This window comes from Lissotriton vulgaris, chromosome 5 (assembly GCF_964263255.1).
Source record: "Lissotriton vulgaris chromosome 5, aLisVul1.2, whole genome shotgun sequence".
Taxonomy (NCBI): Eukaryota; Metazoa; Chordata; class Amphibia; order Caudata; family Salamandridae; genus Lissotriton; species Lissotriton vulgaris.
This window is the reverse complement of record NC_141693.1, coordinates 1,692,835,062-1,692,862,070: the sequence shown is the minus strand read 5'-3', so window position 1 is coordinate 1,692,862,070 and position 27,009 is coordinate 1,692,835,062.

The window sequence follows — 27,009 nt, the reverse complement described above, 5'->3', positions numbered from 1 at the left end:
GCATGTGATGCTTCCTTTGAGACTCCACAGACATAACCTGTTCAGTGCAGCCAGGCAGCAGCAGCACAAGCTTTCCTTGTGAAGAGACACCTGTATGGCACAGCATGCTTCCAGACGTACAGAGGACAGATACCCTGTCTGAAGCTGTCGTGTAAACGTCCATCATATCCCAACAGTAAAGGCAGCTGAAGCGCAAGCTTCCTTCAACACCCTGCACAGTACCAAAGCAGCTGCACTGCAGGATTCCGTCGGGCATAACAGTATAGGTTGTAAAGCGCGTGTTCGCCACTGAATAGGTTTCGTGGTGCTGATAACACATGCTGATTATCAATCTTGGATGGGCTTCTGAGCACAGGGAAGGGGGCAGTGGTGCTACAAGGGTGCAATCGACCCTGGCGGAAGTAAGGAAAGTAGGCTCCTTCTTTGCTACTTGTGTAATAAAATACTGCCATGATCACTCTTCAGTGGGTACCTGAGACCACTCCCTCCGATGACACTGCATCTGCTGCACTAGTGATAGCTACGACCTAGACTGGAAGTCTGCAACCCGCTTTCAGAACCCCTGAAGAGCGTGGCAGACAATCCTCACGTGTTCTGTGCCAATTTGCAGGTCTGCTTGGTTCAGACACACAGGGCTAGTACATCTTTAAGGGAGGTCAAGTGCCAGGGTGCTTGCTTATTTTGGCTGGCGAGTCCTCATGGGACAAGGGCCATGCCAGAACCATACGTTCAGCCCGGGTCAGTCTTGGACCTTGCTTTACTTGTCCACCTCTAGCATGGACTAGATTAATGTGTCACAGTTAAGATTCATGCTTCTACTGGACAGTTCCTGCTAGTTGACCGACCCTTAACATTGGCGCAATGTCACAACAACTTCTAGCTGGGGCCTTCTGGAACACAGTGGGCTCCAAGTGACTGAGCTACATTCACTGTGAGCAGACAGCCTGGAAAGTCAACTGCTCTAAAAGGAATTTGAGAGCAGACTGGGAAGGCTTGTCGTGCTATGCAAGGGACAAGAAGGGATCCTTCATGGTGAGTTCATGGTGTCCATAGGGATCTGCATGAAGGCAGGAAGGACATCTCATGGCCTTGAGGCCGAAGAATGTGGCTCTGTGGCTGGTGGCTTTTAATGATCCATAATGGTATTCTGGCACATAGTTCAGTGGGACTAATGAACAGGAAAGGGGTCTATTGGTTATTAGTCCGGGTTTAAATGCCCTGGTTGACCACACAGGCAAGCTTGGAGCTCGGGGGGATAGTAAATGGTGTGGAACAGGCTCTAGCCCTTGTGGGCACCAGGGTCTCAACCAACTTCTGACACCATCTGGGGTGCTCTTCATGCCCGGCTCCAAGATTCTGCATCTGGGAGGGCCAAGATGATGGATGTGGTGGACCCAAAAATCAAGGCATTCAGGAAGATCTGCTGTTTTAGACACTGAGAATATAAGCCTGGTTTTCACGAGTATACAAAGTGAAAGATGCATATGTTTACTAAAGTTTGGCCTAATTGAACAGAACATAGGCCCTCCACAGACCCCAATTTGCACTTTTTGCAGCAGTCCTGGGCTGAGGGCATGGCTGCAAACTATGACCTTGGAGCACTGCTGCAGTAAATGCCAGTTTGGGTGCTCAAAACTTGGCACTTGTTAGAGGGCAAGGGCAGTGACTATGTCCAGGATCAACTAAGCATAGCCATGCCTAGACATATTAGTAGGCAAGAGATTTTTAGCTACAGACCATGACTAAAGTGTATGTGTTGTGAAGGTGAGGTGCCCGGTTGCCATAACTGACCATACTTTGTGAAAGGCAATGTTTTTAGTTTGTGGATAATTAGTAGAATATCCTTTCAACAGCAATTTCAAAACTCATATTTCACAGGAATGTCATACTGACTAATTATTTCTTTTTATTATATATTTTATTAATATTATCTATTACAGAATCAACCAATAATAAGACAATGAAATAGTGTGAAGTATTATTCTACAGTAGTAAAATGTAGGTTTTTCAAGTCATATTTTAATGTTTCAAAAACATGTGATGTTAGAAGTACATAACGTAACGTTATGGAGTTCTAGTGAGATTTACAAACGATTACCTCATCCTTGAATATCATGTAACTATGCATAGAAAATCGGCATTGCAAATTATGATCTTGCTGTTTTTTTTGCATCACACCCATCCAATTGTCTGAAGACGTGCAGGACATCCACCTGCAGGGAACTTGTTTAAGTGCTGAGAGCAGTGGCGGTTTTACCATGGGGGCGTTTGGGCGCCGCCCCCCCTGCTTTCTCGCCGTGCGAGAAGAAGGCAGAAACAAATAGTAGTTATTTTATCTATAACTACGATTTGTTTCTGCCTGCCCTTCTTGCACGGCGAGAACGCAGTCAGCAAACTTACTTCCTGTTTACGAGTCGAGCCTCAGTCAGGGCAGGGGGGAGTGGCTTGGGGGAGTGGCTTGCCCACTGTTGTGAATACGGACTGTTTGGACAGCCTGAGAGGCTGTCCAAACAGACAGTATTAGCAACAGTGGGCAAGCCGCTCCCCCCTGCCTCCTCCCACTCTCTGTTCTAAAGCATGGAGACAAGAAGAAATGACGTATTTAGGGCAGCCGGCCGATCCAATCAGCGCCGGCTGCCATGGAGGGGAGGGAGGCTGCCTGCAGCCTTTAGTGACGTGACGACTCTGACGACGAGGCATTTGAAATCCAGGATGGCGGCAGTCTGCAGTCTCGGGACAGGACTCGAGTCCGCAGTCAGAGATGGAAGCCAAGGTACGTTTTTTTACATTTATTTTATTATTCGGGGCTGTTGTGATGGTTTTATTTTATTATTCTGAGTCAGTCTGTTAAAAACGGGGCTGTTATGATGGTTTTATTTTATTATTCCGAGTCAGTCTGTTATTAACGGGGCCGTTGTGATGGTTGGCGCCTAGTTAATGTTGCTGCTGAAGCACGAGATCACCACATTGTGCATTAAAATTCAGTGATTGCTGTTTTAAGAGTTCTGGCTGCGTATTTATTTAAAAAGTTACGATTGGACTAGCGCGATGCAGCGCGATTTATAGCTGCGTAGGTGGGCATTTACAACAATAAGTAAACAGAATCCATCTTTTAAGTGTGTAGTGCGCCCGTGCAAAGCTTTAGCAAATGTGGTTAACGGTGCTTTTTGTTCATTCAGATAATGTGGTGGGTTACTATTATTCGAAGCTGAAATTTCAATGTTGTTTAATGAACCGTGCATACAATAAAAAAATGCGTAATAGATTGCAAAAAATATTTCAATTGGTTTGGTGCTGAAACAATGCGTGAAGTAAATTGGACGCCTGTACGTGTGCAGCTTTGTGGATGCACCTGTAGTTTGTCGCTGGCTGGCAGAGGCGCAGAGCCGTCTGAGCTGCTAATGTGCGCCAGTAGAAGAGGCTCAATTAGTTGTAGCTGTCTGAGCAGCCTGTTTGCATTGCTTGTCTGTCGTCTGCAGTACGATTTTCATTTTACGCCCTGCCACTTTCAAATGTCACCAGCCGCCACTGGCTGAGAGCCAGCAGGGGAATGAATAGCATATTTCTCCTTTACTGCCACTGGAATGCCTACCTGGACCTCCAGTACAGGAGAAAGGGAAGTAAGCATCTCGTCGGAACCAGTAAGAAAGGGTTGCATAATGGTGTGATTACGGCCCCGTACAACAAAGGGAACCTTTTGAAATGCTTTATCAGCTTCATATTTCACAAATCTCAAGAGGTTTAAAAAAGATATTCGCAAAGGACTGAGATTTCTCACTCCACGGATCCCTATATGGACTCATACTACCAAAGTCTTGAATATTTATCCTCTTATATGTAAAGCTATAGTGCTGTATTTTCAAAAGGAAAAATGTGTCATAAACATAGGTTTATGACCAAATTTACATTGTTTACACCTGCAACGAATTCTTAAAGGAACTCCTGACAGGTGGCAATGCATTTATTGCTGTGGATTTCTCCACCAAGAGTGAAGAAAAATCCCTTATAGTAAATCCACTTAAGGTGTGAGAATTGAGTGTTGTAAGGTGCCATTCGCCTTAGAACTTTTTAGGAACACCCACAAGCATATACATTTGTGGGAATTCTCAAATTGTTGTTGCTAGTCCTCTACTCTGGAAATAGCTGGAGTATTTTTTCTGTTTGTTCTTATCAACTGATCCATTGTGGTTAAGCTGCTAGCTGTGTTTGACTTCTGGCTGTAATAAATGTAATTACACTGCCTGGAGTCTGCCTGGTTATTACACCCTAGTTTTCCTTTCATCACTGGCACCTCATCATTGAAACATAATGAAATCCAGGGGCATACTTGTCCACTTTAGCAGGAGATATTTAGTTATTTGTTTAGGTAAAATGCTAAATTCTATCTTACCACTCAAGCTGCTGGTACCAAGCATTCAATTATGTTATTCTTAATTCATTGTGCTTTTAGTAGGCGCAGGGCTATAGAACCCCGAAAATAAAGTGGGCCCTGCAGTTTTCACAAGAGGATTTTCGGCCCCTCTCAGAGATGCCAAAGCCCTGGCTCAAAAAAGGGCTGCCTTTCAACTTCTATAAGCGAGATATGACCGCAGGCCTAGGGCACCACCGTGTGGCGGGGCCAAATCATTACAAAAGGCCATCCATAGACCATTTTCTACTTATGGGGAGCACTCCAGCAGGAAAAATGCTATTGCTCTTGAGCACTGAAAATCCACGCACTGTTCCGGACTATGTACTCTTCTCCATATTCAGCCGAGCCATTTTTCTACACTTTAAAAAACACAAGCCTCAGGTCTCTGCAGAATATTGAGTTATTTGCAAAACCGTAAAAAATGAGAAATCAAAGTTGAAACACCCTGGGGAACAATTTATGGCTGTCTCTTTAATGAAATGATAAATGAGCAACCAGCGAGAAGCCTTTTACGGGCTGATGAATTATGGACAATGTTTCCTAATATAGTGCGCACAGAATTAAAATTAAATCAAGCCAATTAGAGGACTGCATGCAGCAGTAGTTGCCAAGAAGGGATGCAAACCGCTTCTTGCAAGGAATGGGTCCGGGGCCTTGAAGGAGGAAAGCAACCGGCCCACGTCTCGGCTTAAAAGGCGAGCAAAACTCGGTCCAGCGCTGAGAAACCCACGCACATGGCAACGCGGTGCCGTCCGTGCGTCAACAATCATATGGAAACGAGCCCTAATTGGGTGCAAATAAATGACACGCACATCTAATTACAAATCTCGTTGCCCACGCACGAGACCAGGGAGGCGGAGGTGCTGGTTATGGTATTTACGCCTTTTACGTAGTCCAAAGCTTGTCTCCAGGTAGATTTCTAGAAAGAAAGCCAAAAATTAATTAAACGCGGTAACATTCGATGGCAAATTGATGGAAGTACAAGCAGCTGTCCTGAACACGTAAAGCTCGTTAATGCACGTACGTCCGTACTGTTCCGTTTACGTTCGAAGCTAATTTTTGGCTTTCTATCACTTCTCAAAGAATTCAAGGGGCACTCCAGGGAACATAGGCAGATTCCGAGAATAATTGCAAGTGAAAACCTTCATACATACGAGTCCATCTCTCGCTTTGATTAATTGCTTAGTTGAGGCCTACCGACATATAAAGCATAAAACTCCCTCTCACTTCCTGTTTGGTTAACAAACTCATGGACAGTCCCAGCCGGCATGACTGAGGAGGCCATGCGGGGGAGGTGAGGGGTAGGGTGTTAATTTTAAATAAATACAAAAAAGTTGACTTACCTTCACGTGTTGCCCGCATCGTCACTGCTTCTCTGCTCCACACAGGAAGCAGGCAGCCTCCCGCCCCTCCCCTAAGCCAATCACAACGCTGCAATGGCAGCGTTGTAGTTGGTTGGGAAACCGACCACACAGGCGTCTATGGGGAGGCCATTGCCTACATGGAGAAAAGGGAAAGAGCGCATGACTGGTTTGGTCGGTCAGCACCCTCAGAGTGGACAAGCCACTCCTCCCCTGTCCAAGAGCAAGACCGCCCACCCGCCCGCCCCAACAAAACCCTTCTGCTTTCTCACAGTGCGAGAAGCAGAAACATAAAATGGTATTTATAATACAGCAGTGAGGCGAAGCTCATCCGCTGACATGGAGGAGCCGCCCCTGCCCATGAACATACTTTTGGCCTGGCCACACAGGCTGGGAGGGAGGGAGTAATGAATCTGAGGGAAAGATGAACTCGGAGCAGGCACGCAACACCCATTGGACACACCGGGCTTCAGCCCCCCCCGTCGTGTGTGGCAGCCTGGGATGAGACAGATCCCGAGCACACACAGAGCCGCACCCGAACGTTTCACAGGTCTTTAAAAGACCATTTGAATGTTAATTAGGCCTTTCAGTTGTTTCACCCCTTCTAAGACCCCCTGCAGCTCCACTCTGCCGACTGATTAAAGATTCAGCCCTCCCCCCCTGATTAAAGATTCAGCCCTCCCCCCCCCGAAATTTTTTCTTAGCCCCCCCCCCCCAAATTTGGCTCTAGTTGCGCCTCTGACTCGGAGTAATTATTACAAGTACTGGTAAGTAATCGATGTATTACCACCTCGTCCCTCTCGCTTAGATTCCTTACTTACTTGAGTTGTACCCATGCTAAATTAACTGTGCAGCTCTGCAGCATCAAACTAATTTATTACCAAACTTCATACTGCTGTTTTTTCACAGCAGAAAGTACCTTAAAATATCTTCTACTGCAGGACCATGTGTAGCTCTGTAGTATTTGATAAATGTAGTGGCTGTCCTCCAAATCTCAGGAAAAGAGGCCATTTGCAACTGTGCCAGGGAAGTTGACATACCTTCTGTCGACCTACTTTGTACCCCGAGAGGCGAAGGTACCACGCAATGTTTACAGGCCAAAGAAATCAAAGACCGAATCCACTTTCTTAGAGCCTGGGTCGATTGTTTCAGAACTTTCCTGCCAAGTCCAAAATTAAGAAACAAAGAAGAGTCTTCTTGAGTGAACTCTTTTAGTCTCTCTAGATGTACCAGAACTGCCCCCCCCCGACGTCTAAAGAAATTAAGGCTGGTCAGGAGATTGAGTATATGGGAAAAGTCTGCCAAAATACCTTTCCGTTTGGAATGGAAAGAAGAGTTTACCGTGGGAGTGACCCCTGGACCTAGTCTTAATACAATTGTATCTTCAAAGACCCTAGAGAACTGGAGCTTATATGACAGTGCACCCAGTTCCCCAAAACTCCTGGCCGAAGTAATGGCCACAAAGAACAAGCATTGGCATAGCCAATAGGTCTGGCCTTTGGGACCCTATAAGTATCAGAGCCATTGGCTTTGCCAAAGTCTTTCAACTTTGCCGTAGAGCATTGTGGCTGCTGGGCAGCATGTTGAAAATTTATAATAAAAGTGTTATAAGTATTTTTGTTACATTATATATAACCAAAAATACATTATGTACAACTGAACAACCCTATTCAAAAAATAGTTAACAAACAAACATTTCTTCTAGTTTTATTGGCCTTGCAATGCTGGCAACTTCTTCCTGCCTCTTCTAATGCTTGTTTGTTATAGTTTTAGAAGTGTTCAGAAGGTGATTCATTTCACAGCGTTCTATACAAAAAGAAAACATAATTGTTAGCAGCCTACCTGTGAATACTTTAATTTGAATTGGAGCATGTATGTATTTAGAACTGTTAATAAAAATAATTCTTGGCACATGCTTAACCACCATGTGAACCTATATTTTGGTTTTTTTCCTGCTGCACAGACGCACTCAAGAACCATCTTTACTAGTCCAAACAGTGGGTGGGCCACTCCAGGGTCGCAGTTTTCACATTCCTGAATGGTCCCTTATTTGGCAGTGATGTGGAACATTTGGGTGGTTGATGCCCATGACACAGTGGCCTTGTAATCCCTGCTATAATACAAATTATTATTTGCAGTGTATATTTTTTTCCACTGGGAATCGTTGCTTTGATGTCAACAGCTCTGTAACTCACAAACACTTAAGGAGCATGCATTAAAACACATGCACGCCTGAAAAATGTAATAGCGCACATTGAGTTTTTGGTTCGGGGGAGAGAACAGCAGGGGCGGCTCTAGGCTCATGGCGGCCCTGGGCAGGGAGCGCAGGTAGGGGGCCCCGGAAGAGGGGGTCCGGGCGGGGCAGAGCGTGGAGGCCAGTGAAGAGGGGGGGTCAGGGTGTAGGGAAGTGGAACAGTGCCGGAGGCCGCCAAATCCCTGACAGGGGCCGCCACGCAAACATGTATCCATCCTCAGAGGATTATTATATTAAGGATATATATTTGCGTGGTGGCCCCTGGGGTTTGGTGGCCCTGTGCAGGTGCACAGCTTACACATGCCTAAGGCCGCCCCTGAGAACAGAGTTGATGGATGAGAGAAGGAGAGATGAGGCAGACGATGGATGGATGGACAAACAGACATTGGATGGATGAGAGAAGAGACAAGGGGGTGGATGGATTGATGGATGAATGGAGAGGAGGTGGACGTTAAATGGATGAGACAAGGACAGAGGTGATGGATGGGAGAGGAGGTGGACGTTGGATGGATGAGAGAAGGACAGAGGTGATGGATGGATAGGTGGGCATTGGATGGATGCAAGAAGGAGAGGGATGCAATTCACACAATTTTAAGATGCTGATAAAACAGTCTTGCGAGCCTAACTTCCCTCTCATGAGACAGGAGTTTACAAGGGAAATTCTCACCCTAGGTGAATCAAGCCAGAGAGCGCCAGCATTGTCCTGGCCATCCCGGGCGCAGTGTCTGGAAAGTGGTAGCTTGCCACCCTTAACCCCTCCCCACAGCCTGCCCAATGAACACAACATGTACCCTAACATTCACATTTGTTTACTCTTAAGGAGGACTTATGATGTAGTGGTTACCCACTTACCATTCACGTCCGCTGCAGTCTCTCCTTCATTTCACAAGTGGGAAGGCAGACAGGGACTGGAGTGCCAGTGATGGAGCTTGCAGGGGTGTAGGGGCAGCAGAGGGAAGCTTGCAGAATTGGGGAATGTGCAGAAGCTTGCCGTATTGGGAGCAGAATCTGGTACCTTGAAGTAGTGTAGGAGCAGACAAGGGAAGCTTGCAAAAGGGGGGAACGTTTAGAAGCTCACAGCATTGGAAGTAGTGTCAGGTACCTTGAAGTGGTGTAGTGGCAGCGGAGCAAAGCTTGCAAACACGGAAGTGGCAGCCTCTATCATTAACATTAGAGTGGGTTATTCTGCAAGATCTATCACTGACGGAGCAAAATAGGTGCTCTACGAAATAAAATCAGACCGTTGACAGAAAGCAATAAATTGAAATAGTTAGTTCTATCATGACGTCAAAGCGTAATGCGCAAGTGTTTGCTTATAGAGTATAAGGCTCACAGTAGACCCACCCACACCACAAGGCCAAGGCTACAGAATCCAAAATGAGCCTCTTTTGTATCCTTGTGCTGAAAGGCGAACAGGGAGCAAGTTGCCGTAAACTGCATAATTCGGCTGCCAAAAGGGTTAAGCGGTAATGAAACTTCTACTTCTGGGTAAGTGTGTTGGACCTCCAGTAACATTACTCACTGCCCTGAAGATCAGCAGGTTGCCAAACTCAAGGAAGAAGTGCGCGGCCTACGGCAATAGCCGGTGCTCTGAAGCCACACGGTCAACCAGTTGGGAAAGCTGGAGCACCAGGTCCCAGGTCTCCCACAGCCCGTCAATCACTATGTAAAGACAGGCTGAGCAATGCCATCTTCAAGAGGAGGAAGCAGGGTGTCCTGGTGCTCAATAACCACATTGCAAATATTCAGGGCCGTTTCTAGGTGTTTTGCCACCCTAGGCGAGAATTGAAAAATGCCGCCCCCTCCCTTTTACTACCATCACTCTCTCCCCTTGTCAACCAGGCCTCTGCAGTTTCTCACTCTCTATACACTTTCATTCTTTCTCTTCCAACAAAATCGTTTAGCACTCTTTGAGAACTTCAACTGCCAGTTACAGTGGCAACTCTGCTTGTTTTGCTGCAGAGTAGACTGGCCTTGGTGACTGGCCTATCCCTATACCAGGCTGTCATCTCATCATCTTCCATCTCATCAAAGGGTGAGCTCAGAAGCCTCACTGACCTCACTCGATCCTGTGACATGATGTGAGAGGGTACAGAGAAAAATCGAAAAGCGAAAAACTGAACTCTGCACAGTGAAGACAGACTGATGTCAGCTTTCAGTTACCTGCCTCAGAGCCAGAGCCTGGAAGTATCTGCATGCTGCCTGAGGGTCCATGCAACAGCAGCTGAGGAGCACTAGTGGAGTGATGCTGGCAGCTGAAGCCAGAAAAGTTGGAAAAAAACTGTCTATGTGTGAGAGAGACAGTGAGTGCATGTGTGTGTGTGTGTCTGTGTGTGTGTGTGTGAGAGAGAGAGAGAATATGTGTCTGTGTGAACATGTGAGCACGTGTGTTTGTGAGTAGAAATTACACATTTCTGGCAATGGCATATGTAAAGTAATTATTGGCACAATTATGGCACTGGCATACTAGATGTAATTGTTAACATAAGGGAATACACCCAATTCATATTGGGTGCACCAATTGACATACACAGTGTATCCACTGCACATTTTGAATAAATGGGGTACACGCCTGGGGAGCGTCAGGATGCACTGGCTTGGCACACCAATGGCTATTGAGCCAATCAGTGCAAAATTTGACCCCACATCATAAAACATTTTCCCAGTGGAGAATCTCCCTGAGTCCTAATAGAAGAAGTCTATGAATTGAATATGATGGAAACCTGCACTCCTAACATCAATGCTGTTCCCGATCGCTGTGCCTTTCGTACATAGTTGTGCCTTTTCATGTGGTGCTGTGGCTGGTATTGAGGCAGTAACTGGACATTGGGGCTGTAATTGGACAGAATAGCACGGTCATCTGGATATATATGCCCATGGATATATGATAGCCAATTAACACTTTAGACCAGGCTAGCAAGACAAGAAATAGGCCCTATGGTTCATCAGAAGCCATTCCATATTTCATCTACTGGTCTAGGTGCAAAACATCCACCCTTCTGGATGTCGAGTTCAGAAATTCAAAGGGAAATGTCAAACTTTATCCACTAGTGGACTGGCACGTGTTAAGGGAAGTAGAAATTTAATTGGATAAATTACAAATGCACAGTCTACTTCAAATGAACTAGGGGTGGGCACAATTTATCACAAAAACCAAAAGCAGTATTTTGTTGGTGCTGCACTCGTGGGCTAAGAGGAATTTTGCATGAAAAATCAACTACCTACGGAAGCATGATTCTGAAAGGTATAAAAGGGGTAGAGTTCTACAGAGTGCATTCGTTTTTTGGCTGGTCTTTAGATATGTTGGAATGGGGCAAAACAGGCTGTGGCAGAGTGCCAATTTGGTGAAAGTTTGCAATGGAAGTGTCGAAGATTGGTCTAGGAAGGCGCGCAGAAGGAAAGCGATCTGGCAGTGAGCATGGTGAAGTCTTGTCTCTGTAAACAGGCAGCAGTTTACACCTGCTGAACTTTTTCTTCTAACAGGCTAAAGAACCAGACACAAGAATTGCCACTAGTACAGGACTGTTGGAATATGTATAATAACTCAAACAGACTTGTACCTCCTTTAGCATTTGTTATTTTATTGACCAGGGATTTAATTTTGCTCTTCAGACCATAAGTTGCCTCTTATTGCACACCTGCTGCTGAGCCAGCATATGCCAGGTCTGATTACTATTTTATGCAGAGGTTAGTAGAGAGGTCGTCGAGGCGCTTGATGTTTATTAAAGAAGGCCATAGCTCCTTAGCCGATGCGGTACATGTTAATTGCAGTGGAACGCGTAGTACTGAGTTCAGTTGGCACCTCCCTAGGGCCCTGAAAAAAATAGAATTTGAAGCTATGATATTTCTCGAATCCGACGCGGTCTTGATACTGCACCTTTATTTCCCTCCCCAGAACACTGTTATTTTTTTCCGATTCTCTCCACTGATCGCCCCCAAATAGCAGCGTGATGAGCCCAGCCTAACCATAATTTCCGAGCTGCCAAAGATAAACAACAGCAACACAAATGGATTGTTGCTCTCCCTTTACATTAGAAACATCTTTAGGGTCACGGTGACAAGACGGACTGCGTTTAACTTTCTCCTCTGCATTCCTAAGCTGTTGCAAGAAAGTGAAAGGCAATCCCAAACTCCTGCTTTTTGTCGCCCTCCCCCTTTTGCCGCCCTAGGCGGCTGCCTAGTCTTTTATAACCACAGAGATTCTATCAAAGAAAAGTGAATGAGTGATGTTTTTATATATATTTTTATCATTTACAACAGGGTGCTAGGCTCTCTCTTACACATGGAAAGATGGGAGCACAATGTGCTTTTTAAAATACCCCTCACACTCTAAAAAACCAAGTAGAGTCATGCTTCATCATAGGGGTCTTCCCGCCCCTATAACGGGACGGGGCGTGCTACGACCAGACGAAATACGCGGGAGCACTAAGATGTGACAGAGGCTATGTGTGGGTGTATAGGAATCAGTGAAAGTGTAGGGACCTAACACTAGTGAGTGTGCAAAAAGTGAAAAAAATGAAAAAGATTTAAAAATTCCCTGGCTTGGTAGACAAGTCTCTATGTCTACTGCATAAGCATACTGCGCAATCACCATATATACAGATCCACTGCCGTAACAAGTATCAAGCCCCGAAGAAAGCCTTCGATTACATATTGCTATAACCAGCATTTCAGCCTCAGCCCCCTATCTCTTGGAAATATCAATTACCACGATGTTGCTGTATCAATAACAAAACCTTTTTAAATACAATTTGAAATACACCAAAAAACACTGTACCAATTGTAATCCACATGGAATCTGTGTACAACAAGGGTATATAAATGATCACATCACTTGTATGCTGTTGAAATGATATCGAGAAAAGAGAAAAAAGACTTCCGCTTCCTCTGCCCTTCCGCCGTGCCAAAAACACGCCGCCATATTAGATGGTTGACGCTCTAGCACAAGGAAAGGGGCGGCACCCAGCGTGTAACGAATGCGGAAGCACAGAGGCTTTCAAAAACACCGTGTCACTTGAGCCCGGCAATCCTCGGAGGTGCACGGGGGTAGGAACAATGCTTTCTTTTTGCAGCAGAGACGTAAGTAATAGACTCCGACCTTGAGTCTCTAAAAAACGGGTCGCAGGGGCAGATAAAACGCACTGATATCTCGCTGCGCTTTTGAAACAAACACCTGAAATGAAACCTTGGTTTCCATAGTAAACTGCGCAGATTACCCTTCGCCTGCAAAACCTCATGGGGCATAGATAACTGCTGAGATAAGTATGTCGCCATTACCATTTCAGAAACATTAGCAAGGAGGTCCCCCTCCCCTCTCTTCTGTTAGTCTGTTGTAAATGCATTGAGTCACGATTGTTGTTGTGTGTGTGTGATACTATGATAAAGGTCCCGACAAAACGGTACAATTGGTGTCTCCCACAAAGGGCAGGGATACCGAGAGACACATAATTACATGTTGTTTTTCATGTATGAAAAAAGAACCGCTTTGAATAATTGAAATTGTGGTCCTCTACACAAAAAAACCTGTTCGTTTGTTTGTTTTCTTTCCCATTCAGAAAACAATGTCCATGCATAAATTTATGTTTGTTTTTCTCTTCCTTTTTTCTTACAGAGACCATAATAGGTCGATTTTTTCTGCCTCACTTGAGCCAACTCATGCCCTGAGGCCTAAACAGCCAACTTATTTTTGTTGGTTGTTTATAGGACAGTAGGCATCACTTGTTAGAAACTGAGTAAATAACAGTAGGGACTGTTCTTTTGGTCCTGATGAGTAAGCAGTAGGGGACTGCTTACGAAACATGTCGACAAGGTAGTGGCTAATGCTCTACCACACAACCCCTTCTTAATGTTCCCAGCTGGAGAAGCTAATAAAATTGTTTTTTTCTACCAAGCCAGGGAATTTTTAAATCTTTTTCATTTTTTTCACTTTTTGCACACTCACTAGTGTTAGGTCCCTACACTTTCACTGATTCCTATACACCCACACATAGCCTCTGTCACATCTTAGTGCTCCCGCGTATTTCGTCTGGTCGTAGCACGCCCCGTCCCGTTATAGGGGCGGGAAGACCCCTATGATGAAGCATGACTCTACTTGGTTTTTTAGAGTGTGAGGGGTATTTTAAAAAGCACATTGTGCTCCCATCTTTCCATGTGTAAGAGAGAGCCTAGCACCCTGTTTTAAATGATAAAAATATATATAAAAACATCACTCATTCACTTTTCTTTGATAGAATCTCTGTGGTTATAAAAGCTTACTTTGGAGGGTGATTCTATCAGTACCTCTACGCTTCTCCTTTTTGGTTTGGGGCTGCCTAGTCTTGCCTAATGGCAGAAACGGCCCTGCAAATATTAAAAATCAGAGAGGTAGAATTGACGATTAGGAGTCACAACTGTCTAGAGTTAACATCTGTGACTTTGGAGCCAAGGAATGTAATGCCACCATCAATTATCGATAACAGCATGGACCCTAGAAAAACCCCAGCACCAAAGACAAACAATCTATGTGGAATCTGCCCAACAGGTCGGCCCGGCCACCAAAACAAAAACAATCCGATCGGGTAGCCACTTTACCCCCCTCCTCCCCCACACACACACTCACGGACCCTTTCTGTGACACCACAACCCTTGCTACCTACACCCACTGAGACAAGCAAGTGGGAGCAGCTTCCCCCGTAATCACCTGGCCCTGTGCACCACTGGTAACCTGCGCCTAACAGTCGGAGTAAACTTATGCAGCATTCAGGGTCATGAGCAGCTGTCCAGGTGGTTCATTTAGAAGGACTCACTTAAAAGCTGAGATAGGCAGAGCCGGTTCCTAGACAGTCGCCCCAATCTGATCTCACTATTCTTGCAACACTGGCTGTCAGTCTTACCAGAGGTGGGGACTGCAACACCTTTAGTAATTGATTTTAAAGAAAAATAATTGCCCAGTAGACACAGCAATTAATACTGCAAACATTAAAGACGTCAATGACGGGCAGAAAAACAAGCACTAGAGTTCCTAAAAACAAGCCCACAATACGCCCAGCCCAGGAAATAAACCCAAAATGAGCCCATCCTCAAAACAACATTATGACACTAAAAGCAATCTTGCATCAAAACAAAACCTGTTTACTTTTCAAATTAGTGGCCTGGGGGGATGTGGCGTAACACATAGAGCTGCTGACTTTGGGACTGGGGAACCCGGTTCGAGTCTTGGCTCTCCCCGGCCGTGCCTACAATAAAAATAAACAATGGCAGACTCGACATACGGCCGGAAGACGGCAAAAGTTGGACTCCCTTTAAAACTTAACAAGATATTGCCAAAGTGATGCGATCTTAATAATAAAGTTAAGCAATGGCAGACTTGAAATAGGGATAGAAGCCAGCAATGTTTGAGCTCCACTCCGTTGAACAATGACAAGTTTGAAGAGCATTGTTGTTGGGGCTTGAAAACGAGCAACTGGCTAGCCACAAAAGAAACAAGCATTTGCAATGCAATAGGTCTCGCATTAGGAAAGTGTGAGCTATTGGTATTGTAAATGACACTTTTTTTAATATGTGTTGGCTTTTAAAATATAAAAATTAATAGCATTGTTAGTCACAAAGCCAATAGCTTACACTTTCCTAATGCGAGTCCTATTGGCTATGGCAATGCTTGTTGGTAGCAAGCACGGACAGTGCTGTTGTGGTTCTGACTGATGATGTGGTGGTGTCCCCGAGTGATGTGGTGGTGTTCCCAAGGTGGGGTCCCCGAGTGATGTGGTGGTGTCCCAGATTGATGTGGTGGTGTGCCCGAGAAATTTGGTGGTGTCCCCGAGTGACTTGGTGGTGTCCACGAGTGATGTGGTGATGTTCCCAGAGTGATGTGGTGGTGTCCCCAGAGTGATGTGATGGTGTTCCTGCGTGATGTGGTGGTGTTCCTGCGTGATGTGGTGGTGTTCCTGAGTGATGTGTTGATGTGCCTGAGTAATTTGTTGGTGTCCCCGAGTGACGTGGTGGTGTCCCCGAGTGATGTGGTGGTGTTCCCCGAGTGACGTGGTGGTGTCCCCGAGTGATGTGGTGGTTTGCCCGAGTGATATGGTGGTGTGCCCGAGTGATTTGGTGGTATCCCCGAGTGATGTGGTGGTGTCCCCGAGTGATGTGGTGGTGCCCCTGAGTGATGTGGTGGTGTCCCAGAGTGATGTGGTGGTGTTCCCAGAGTGATGTGGTGGTGTCTCCGAGTGATGTGGTGGTGTCCCCGAGTGATTTGGTGGTGTTCCCGAGTGCTGTGGTGGTGTCCCCGAGTGATATGGTGGTGTCCTCGAGTGATGTGGTGGTGTCCCCGAGTAATTTGATGGTGTCCCCGAGTGACGTGGTGGTGTCCCCGAGTGATGTGGTAGTGTTCCCATGGTGGTGTTCCAGAGTGATGTGGTGGCGTCCCCGAGTGATTTGGTGGTGTGCCCGAGTAATTTAGTGGTGTCCCCGAGTGGCATGGTGGTGTCCCTGAGTGATGTGGTGGTGTTCCCAGAGTGATGTGGTGGTGTCCCCGAGTGATGTGGTGGTGCCCCTGAGTGATGTGGTGGTGTCCCAGAGTGATGTGGTGGTGTTCCCAGAGTGATGTGGTGGTGTCTCCGAGTGATGTGGTGGTGTCCCCGAGTGATTTGGTGGTGTTCCCGAGTGCTGTGGTGGTGTCCCCGAGTGATATGGTGGTGTCCTCGAGTGATGTGGTGGTGTCCCCGAGTAATTTGATGGTGTCCCCGAGTGACGTGGTGGTGTCCCCGAGTGATGTGGTAGTGTTCCCATGGTGGTGTTCCAGAGTGATGTGGTGGCGTCCCCGAGTGATTTGGTGGTGTGCCCGAGTAATTTAGTGGTGTCCCCGAGTGGCATGGTGGTGTCCCTGAGTGATGTGGTGGTGTTCCCAGAGTGATGTGGTGGTGTCCCCAGAGTGATGTGGTGGTGTCCCCGAGTGATGTGGTGGTGTGCCAGAGTGATTTGGTGGTGTACCCGAGTGATGTGGTGGTGTCCCTGATTTATGTGGTGGTGCCCCTGAGTAATGTGGTGGTGTCCCTGAGTGATGTGGTGGTGTTCCTGAGTGTTGGAGTTGGAGGGTGGAGTTGGAGTTGGAGAGTGGAGTTGGAGTTGGAGGGTGGAGTTGGAGGGTGGACTTGAAGGGTAGAGTTGGAGGGTGAAGTTGGAGGGTGGAGTTGGAGGGTGGAGTTGGAGTTGGAGGGTGGAGTTGGAGGGTGAAGTTGGAGTTGAAAGGTGGTGTTGGAGGGTGGAGTTGGAGGGTGGATTTGGAGTTGGAGGGTGGAGTTGGAGCTAGAGGGTGGAGTTGGAGGGTGGAGTTGGAGGGTAGAGTTTGAGGGTGGAGTTGGAGGATGGAGTTGGAGGGTGGAGTTGGAGGGTGGAGTTGGAGTAGGAGGGTGGAGTTGGAAGGTGGAGTTGGCGTTGAAAGGTGGCATTGGAGTTGGAGGGTGGAGTTGGAGTTGGAGGGTGTAGTTGGAGTTGGAGGGTGGAGTTGGAGTTGGAGGGTGGAGTTGGAAGTTGGAGGGTGGAGTTGGAAGTTGGAGGGTGGAGTTGGAGTTGGAGGGTGGAGTTGAAAGTTGGAGGGTGGAGTTGGAGGTTTTAATTTAAAGTGTATTATGTATACAAGCTTTCTGAAAAGCAAGCTACAAAAAAGGCGGGGTATCGGCGAGATTTGTGTAAGTAAATGGAGAGGGATGGAGAGAGTTGGAAGAGAGAGTGAAAGAGGCAGAAACGTGGAGAGGAAAAGAAAGAGCGAAGGGACAGCGTGCAAAAGGAGACTGGGTCGAGAAAAGGATAGGAAAAAGGGGGCTGTCAAGCGAGAGCAGAAAAGAGTGAGACATAGAGACAAGAGGAAAGAAGAAGAAAGGAGGGCATCGAAAAGGAAAAAAATCTGGAGGAAATGGCTGGAAAAGAAGATAAGAGGGAGGAGCGAAAATTAAGGAAAAGCGGGTGGGGGAGAAAAGCGTATGAGAGAAAAGAGATAGAGACCAAGGGAAACAAAAGGGAAGCAACAGAGTTTGTCAAAGAAAAAAGTGGAAAAGTGAGGTGTTAAATGCCTGTTAATGAGGGGACATAGAAGGATGTAAGCGCGAGTGTTACATCGCTTTTTTTACATATAATTTAAGCGCGGACACTGTTGTAGAAGCAGCCGAGGGCAAGAGACTGCCCGCTGGTAAAAAAAAAAAGCCTGTTAATGAGGGGAAAGAGAAGGATGTAAGCACGAGTGTTACATCGCGTTTTTGACCTATAATTTAAGCTTGGGCACTGTTGTAGAAGCAGCGAGGGCAAGAGACTGCCCGCTGGTAAAAAAAAAGCCTGTTAATGAGGGGAAAGAGAAGGATATAAGCACGGGCCTTTGAAGTCTTATGCGAGGCAAATGGTGATTTGTGACGTGGCTGGTGTGGGGTGGGGGGCGGGGGAGCGTTAGGCATTCCTTTGAAGTCTAATGCAGAGGCTCGGGAAGCAAATGGCAAGCGCGTGCACGTCACACATGCACTGTCCGGAATCCGCATTCAAAAGCCCTCTTGGTAAACTTTCCTGGAGCAGCTCTCTATATCTCTCGCATAGCGATTGCTTACGCAATACGCTAGGCGAGTCCTAAAAAAGAGTGCTCACAGAGATCATAAATAACAGTAAGAGTAAGAGCACACGTAACGGGGCAGCCCTCAAGGGAGGTTACAAAAGTCAACAAGGAGGGACTAGTAAGTATATTCACCAAACAAAAGTCGGAACATACAAAGGATAGTAAGAGGAACCAATCAAAACAATGCCCAATGCCCGAAGCCCATATTGTAGATACAGCATGTCTAGAAGAGACAGCACGCATGCGCTGCCTAGGTGAGACCTAAAAACTCTTTCATTGTTAAGGGCTAACATCAATAGAGTGGAAAGGCTCAAAGGGCAGATACTTCAAAGTCTGTAACACCAGAGGAAGATCCCAGGTCAAACAGACCGATCATAAGTTAGAGCGGATATTAGAAACCCTCTTGAATAACTTGTGCACCAGCCTCTGTGCATTCACAAAATGTACCGAAGGAGCCCTAAAGGCCTTCCTCACCACCCACTGCATTTTCAGAGATGAATGGCAAAGCCCTAATGAAAACCCATCCTAAACAAATAAAAACATTTTAGGAAGAGCAGGAAAAAAGACAATACCTACCTCTTCACATACCACTTCCTAAAAGACAACAGGTGTCTTGCATAGGAGGCTCTAGTGGATGGTCTTCTTGAAGCCTAAATGGAATAAGAGACTTAATCAGATAATCCCTGAGACCTCACCCCTGCCCTCTCAGTCTCCAGGCTGTCAAATTGAGATGAACAACACACCTCCTGAAGAATGGGAAAGACCAGAGGGAATAGTATTGTTGGCAGTTTTCACTCCTTGTCCATCTTCATTACGTCCAAAAGATGAAACTAGGCGCCAGGCTGGAGCAACGAGAATCACCTGTACACCCTCAAAGTGAATGGAGGGAATGCATGCGGAAGGAACTCCTACCTGCCTGCAGAAGTAACTCCAGAGCATTTATTCCCCAAGCGTTGGCTCCTATCCTCCTGGAGCAAAATGTGGGGAGAAGAGTATTGACAGAGGATGCAAACAGATCCATCATTGGACACCCCCACGTCTGATACATCTAATCGAACAAGAGGGGAGAGGGATGGAAATTGTTGGAGGAAGGAATCTCACTGCTGAGGAATTCAGCAGTCCCTGAATATAAAAATCTTTCTAGCTCAAATGGATCAAAAGTTACAAAAAACATTGCGATATGCCTTCACATGTAGTGGAAGGCCCATCGCAAAAGTTAACTGGCCATCTTTCAGTTGCTTATTACTGTATTTAGTTGTTAAACTGGTACTAATAGGGTGAAATCTTTGCCCAGACAGTATTACCATGTGTTAAAATGATTAAATAATGAAGTAATACTATCAAAAATGTGTTGCGCAATTTGCCTTTTCTCGCTGTAGAATTTAGTCAACCTTGCTGCCAAATTTGGTGCGCTCTTCATACATAATTCCAGTGTTAATAATAACCGATGCTGTAGGTGCTCCCTTCCCTTTCTCAGCAAGGGATTCCTCATGCTATTACCAGCAGTAAATATCTGTTTTGAGTGTGGGAAATCTCAAGCACGGGGTTTGTGAATCCCCTACAAATCTGCAGGTTTGTGTATTCTCACCACTTTCTATAGTTGTTTCCACCCAGCAACCCCCACAACCTGCTCCAATGAGCAGAAGGACCCACGAATGGATTCATGAGGCCCATAGTCATGTGCAGACTTTCATGTTGGATGTGACTGTTGTTATTAGGGGTGGCTTACATTCCAGGGCCTACACTGCCACATCTACCAGAGTGCCTCCTGCATGCATTCCACCCTTTACCAATGAATACAAACATGCTTAGGCGTGGTGGTTATGACTGCATAGTGCACAGTGCAGAACTCAGTAGGTTCCAGTCATTGCTGAGATGCGTTGCAGTGACAAGGAGCCCCCTTGACATGAGGTAACATCCGAACTTTCACATGATCAGGCAGAAGGGGGTTGCGAAGACGAATGTATTATTGAGTGTGTGAAATTAGTGAAATAAAACTCTTACATTATATGTAACTCTTGAAGCATCTGAAACCAGACTCAGCGAGAGAGACATCAAACAGTGGACTACTTCAAGGAGAGCAATTCTTATCTAAATAGCAATCACCTGCAAAGTAGCAAAACATACGAATCCCGGATCTCACTTCAAGTCCTGTTACTCCAAGGTCTCTCACGCATCCAGGTCTCATGGAGGATTGCCACCCACCTTACCTCGAGATGTAGAACCAGGCGCGGTCCCCACTCTACGTATGAGACAAGGGACCCCAATGTACTCTCAGTGGTTGCAGCCACGGCCGGCAGTGGGATTACCTGCAGGGCGGTGACTTGGGGAGGGGGAGGGCAGGGTGGGGGGTAGTAATGTATGGATTATGGAGTTTTACAGGTAAGTAAACATTTAAATAAATAAAAATGAATTTCGTTGCGCGCACTGCATCGCATTTGGGGATACAGTGCACTCAATGAAATACGTTTTATTTATTTAAATGTTTACTTACCTGGGAAGCTCCGTAATCCATACATTACTACCCCCCACCCTGCCCCTCCCCCTCCCCACGTCACCGCCCTGCAGGTACTCCCACTGCCGGCCGCGGCTGAGTGGTTGTGAAGTGTTTGCTCAATCATTTACATTAGAGATTCTTGTCTCACAGGGCTTGAGTCGGGGTACCACGCGGGTGGACGGCGTCCCCCTACTTATTTTACCGTGGGGGACGCCGTCCCCCTTGCCAAACAGCTGGACTTCACTCTTTGGCCTCTCTGGTATGAGGAGCTCGGCACCTTTCATGACGTCACTTCCAGTCGTGACATCACTTCCGGTGACAGCGTCCCCCACTTCTTTTTTTACGACGTGTGCCCTGTTGTCCCAGTAGAGTCCACCTAAGTGAAAAGTTGTCTGTCCAGATTCATGCATTAATGATGAAGATTCACCGCACTGATGCGATCCAGTGTGGTCGAAACCCTCTAGCTACTTGTGTCGCATAATGTGCACATGGCCTACCTGCTCAAGCCACACTACTTCCGTGGGGCGCCTCAACTAATTTGCATATGGTTGATCCCTTTCTGTAAAAACTACAAAATGGTGACTAGGCTGGCTCGTGTTATTCCAAACAATTAGAGAGCACAAGCTCAAGGACTTCCAAATCATGTTTTGTTCTTTCTCCCAGAGACATGAAGCCATCAAGCCCGCTCAACACCGTCCCGCAGCTGTGTGAGGTTGAAGACTTTCAGACTGTTTGTACCTAGCCTCGAAGGGTACGAGGGCCCAGGGAGAGGAGCAAAGGATAACACAATCGACAAAGTTTCCAATACGCCTTCTGCTCATGAGAATAATATGCCTCCCAACCAATTAATGACATTAATATCCTTTGCAATTTCAACAGATCGTTGCCCATAATGATGAATCAATCCAAATGGCGGGGAACCCATTGTAGACGGGAGAGATGGCCATTCCCCAGCAGATGGAAAGATGGAGCATCTTCGTGGCATGTGGCAACCAATGGAGCAACAAGCCTAGCGGCAATGTACAAAGCTAATATCAGAAGCCGATTAACATTTTCTCTCCCGGGCTCCCTGGTGCTACATCCTGCTGAGAATCAGCATTATTTGACCTGCTATGACATTAAAATGTCATTTTGGGCTAGCTGGTCGCGCCACACTTACGTGCTTGGCCTGTCCTGCCGCCTGCTGCATCTCCACCCATCCCTCTTAGCAGTAGGAGTCCTGAGCTACTCTAATGGCCTCGTGCCAGAGCTTAATCTTGAGCCATCTGGCTTCTGGATGCCCAATTATAAGGTTCCCCAGCGGTGGCTACCAGCAGCACTCAATGTGTGTGTGGCATCTGGCACCGTGCCCGGCGAGCCCGCGCGCTCTCACTCCCCATAGGTCTGTGGCGCCATTCGAAGAGTACAAGAGGCAAAGTTATTAAAATATTGCTTCCTACCTTTCCTTTAACTTAACATTAATTAACCAGAATAGCTTAGGATTATTAATGGCATAATGTTGTGTGCATAATGAGCAGTTTTCAGTTCCGTGGAAACTAATTCATTCAGTTTCACTCTGGGAAACATATTGCTCTGCGTATGAGAATTAATTAAACATATGGGGGGGGAAGGCCAGAAATGGAACTGCAAAGGGAAGAAGAGTTGAAATGAAAAGTGAGTAGGAGGGAACAGGAGAACATGAAATATTTGCGCTTTTGACAGAGGTAAAAGAAAAAAAAAGAAAAATACAAGACAGAAAGCGGCTTGAAGCTAGTGAGTGTGGCGAGGGAGTGTGATGGCGGGAAAGCCAGTCTCTCACAGAGACGGAAAGGTGCAGCCAGAGGCCACGCGCCATCTTCACCAGCAGGAGACGAAGAGTGGGAAGCTGATGGGGGCATTAAGCCTAGAGAAGGGTCCTGACTTAGAGTTTAATGGAGTAGGAACAATGTCAACGATTGGTGAGCACCCGCCCTGCAAACACGCCACTCTCCTGCCTCGTTTCCAGTCAAGGAACCACAGCATCTCCAGCTGGCACCGCCATCTTCAATCCTTGACCTGACAGTCTGGCTGGGCCTCCAGGGCGCAGTGGTACTCATCGGGCTCTATTGAGGGCCGACGATTGAGGAGGTCTGTGGATTTTCAGGCATTGCATGATGATTCAGGGCAGGGTAAACTTACAGTGCCCCAATGCACTGTAAGAAAACTCCCCGAGGACCAATTGGTTTTGGTTCACACAAAAACTTTGGAAGTTTGTTTATATGAAACAAAATAGGACTCTTAGCATGAAATAACAGGAGGTCTTCTACATTTCAAGCCTGGCTACAGTGCATCTGTGGCACCAGAGGTTACACTCTGCCAAGCACTTGGACATCTCTAAATGTCGTGGGTACTCTTGTAGGCTAGCGGAGACCAGGCACCTTACATGAAGCCGTGCATGAATTATATTCTAGAGAGTGTGGATATGAGAGTGACTGAGAAAGGATGAGGGAAGGTTTAAGAAACGTAGGGCCATGCTGGGGCCTGAAGGAGTGCAAGGAAATGGAGAATATTGACTAAAAAGCAGTGACGGGTACCCCATGATGCTGCTTGCAGTGGATTTCTTTGGAAATCTCAATGGTTAACCTGTTTGGTGAGTACGTTTCCTTCTTTGCCTATCACTAGTTTTATTAGCCTGCACATTGCTGTTACTTTGATACCTTCAGTTAAACTAGGCTTCAATGTTGTGAAGTCTGAGCCCATGTGTACAATGAAGGATGCATCATGCTTTCTAGTAATTAAGATGGGAGTGGTTAAAAGTGCTACATATGACATCAGCAGATCTGCACAACTTACTATCACTATTTATCACTATTGTGCTGATCTCAGTTTAAATATTGTTTACCAAATTCGGCATCGTATGTTTAGGTCCAACGTTCATGTGAACTCGCTTTATGTAGGACCACAGGGGGTGGGTCAAATGGTCTACTGTGCTTGATCAACAAAAGAAGTAACGTGACCCATACCTCAGTTGGCTCAGGGTCCCTCACATGCCTAAGTAATTGGGAAGGGACTGCTGAGCTGAAAACAACTGAGGTGACTGCTTAGGTTGAATCCAGATCACAAACGCATCAGGCGCCATGTTTGGACTGGACACCTTGAAATTAATGCTTGAAGAACATATGGGCGCTACATAGTCGAGATGCCCAGCCTGCCTTTATAAATGTAGATTATATTTGGCACTTTCAAATAGCCAATGGATGACATAGAGCACCAAAAACACAGAGAATTGAGAAACTACAGGCAGGCTTAAAAGTAGTACTCTACTAACCGCTTAGCAGAAAAGAAGGTCCTCAATAGTTTGCAAACAATATCTTATATGAGCCACAATGGAAAAAGGCAAAGGAACATAGTTCCAGAGAAAGGAGTCTTCATGGTGAAGAGACCTGTGCACACGACATCCCATGTGTAGTCTGTCAGGACATTCTGCCTGCAGGGCACGGGCGCGTGTACCAGGCAAGGGACTTTGAATGCAGTTCTTTGTTTGATTGACAGCCGACAGACTTTAATGCAAAGCTGGAGTGATGTAGTCAGACCCTTCTACCATTGACATCACCGAAGAAGAGACAGAAAGCATTGGCTATGTACAGCGCTCCGCTGCCTTTTGGCTAGGTGTGCGGTATAGAAGTACCACCTACTTCCATCCATGCAACATATACATTGTCCTTTGTGAAACAATCTGGTTACTGTAAAATAACAGGTGTTTTAACTTATACACTACAAAGCAAACACCTACAAACAAACAAACACTACAGATTGCTGTTTTGAATAAGGAACGTGTATTTTCACACATCAATGCGGCTGTGAAAACAAGGATGTTTCATTGTTTCTAAAGAATGCTACAAATATTCCGAAGAGCAGGTAGCCTTCCTTACAAAGTGCAAACCTACATAATATCCGGCCCGAATCAAAGCCTAAAGCCAGCTGCACACACATTCTGCATCCCAAAGTGCTTCGAGCAGCTTTCAGCACTAGACAGGTTCCACCAAGCTTATCAAAACTACGGCCACACCCTTCAATCAAGCTCCAGCTCAGAAATATCCTACAAACACCCCTCTGCATACACACACAACACAATAGAAACGTATACCTCTAACATCAATAAAGGAAGGAAGGACCATCCAGGTATGTCCACATTAACCTACAAGTCTCTCTTGTTCACCATCCATTCCGCCCTAAAGCGAACCGCAAAACCCACTAAAGGTTGTGAACCTTTCAGCCCACCTAATTCTGTGAATACTCAGCTGCCTGCAGAGTATGAGGAAAGTAGACGATGTAGTACATACAAGCGTTTGATTTCATCCTGTTCCACGAAGAGATCGGCTTTCCGTGACTTGTAGTGCTAAGGCGCTGGACCGCCGTGCAACGAGAGGAGCTGATCCGACCACTGGAAGGCCTTCACAAAGCCCAGCTGACTGAAGAGCTGCTCAGAGGGACATTCAAGTGTTGTAGGATGCCCAAGAGCTGCATGATCTCTACAGACCTGGAAGTAAGGTGGTCAAAATCAAAGTCACAGACAGGCATCAACTGGGCCATGGAGCTGCAGGGGTGCTTTCCTTTCTTGCACCACATGGACCCAATCCACCTTATTCTCCTAGAGTGCCAGTATTTGTCCTGCTCAGTCTCAGAGAGACCTGTATATCTCCCACCTTCTGGTGTGTGGTTTGGTCTGTTGTTGGGAGTCACCCGTGTGGAATACGGAAATGTGTGAACCATCTTCCTAGCCCCCAAGGATCTGGGGATGGCATTGTTCAACAACATAGTTGATTCCTATCTCTAAAGTCCAGTGGGAGTTGTCTATCGGTGTCTACTGAACCCACAAGTCTTGAGTGAGACCAGATATTATTGGGACATCGTAGCGGATGCTAACCCACTGCTGCATCTGTCGCATTAGAAATTCTCCAGGTAGATTCTTAACTGGTCACTAACTTTCAACGGTGTTCTGCCTGGACACGAGTGACTGAATTCCTGGTAGCAACTGAGGTGGGTGCCAGCCTCTCACACCCTCGTCCAGCCACTGACTGCCTTGGGTGGGGCCCTTTGTTTGGTGATGAATCACCAAAGGGGGCGGCATTGTGTTTCTTGTGTAGGTCATCTTTGGCCCAGGGACAGACTGATTTGAAACTCAGTTAGGTGACTAATGGTCTGGGCTGCATTAAAGGCTCTGGGACCTGCTGGTCAGGGCTGGTTCTCTGGTGGTTTAGGGCTGTTTTACGGTAGGTGTTACATTCCTCCTTAGTAGTATCACAAAAGGTGAAAACATTCCTAGAGCTGCCTTGTGCAGAACATCCTTGCCATCGAAGTCCCTCCCTCCCAATTACTCCGTAAACAAATGCTGGCCGCTCTGGAGTACCTCTGGCAGCTCAGCCCCACAAGGTTTTTCAGATCACCTCTGGTCTGGTCCATTGACAGAGACGTTATTAGCAAACATTGGAGTGAACCAGAAGAATCATGAAATCATCTTAGTTCCCTCAAGTCCAGCCTCATAGAGTATCATTAGCCATTGGGACCATCGATCAAGCCCTGGTGCCTCGGAGAGGGTCAGCAGAGGAGTCCAGAGGGTGTGAGATGGATGAACTAAGATTGATGAGATAGGAGGGAGGAGACCTATGTGAGGTCCTTTAACCATGCAACTAATTCTTGTCGAAAGGTTAGTCATGAGAATCTCTCAAGAGATACTTACAGGCACAAGAGAGCAAGAAAACAAGAATCCGAGCCACTGAATATGCAGAGAACGCCTTTTACTGCCACAGTGGTCCCTTCACCTTGCTGCATCCTTGTGTCAAGCTGGGCTGATAAGGAATAAGAAGGCTGTTGTCTGCCTGCTCTTGGGCTGTTTAGCAACTTTTAACAGATCTGAAGACGGAAAGATTCAAGTTTTCTAGGTCTGGCTTTTTGAGC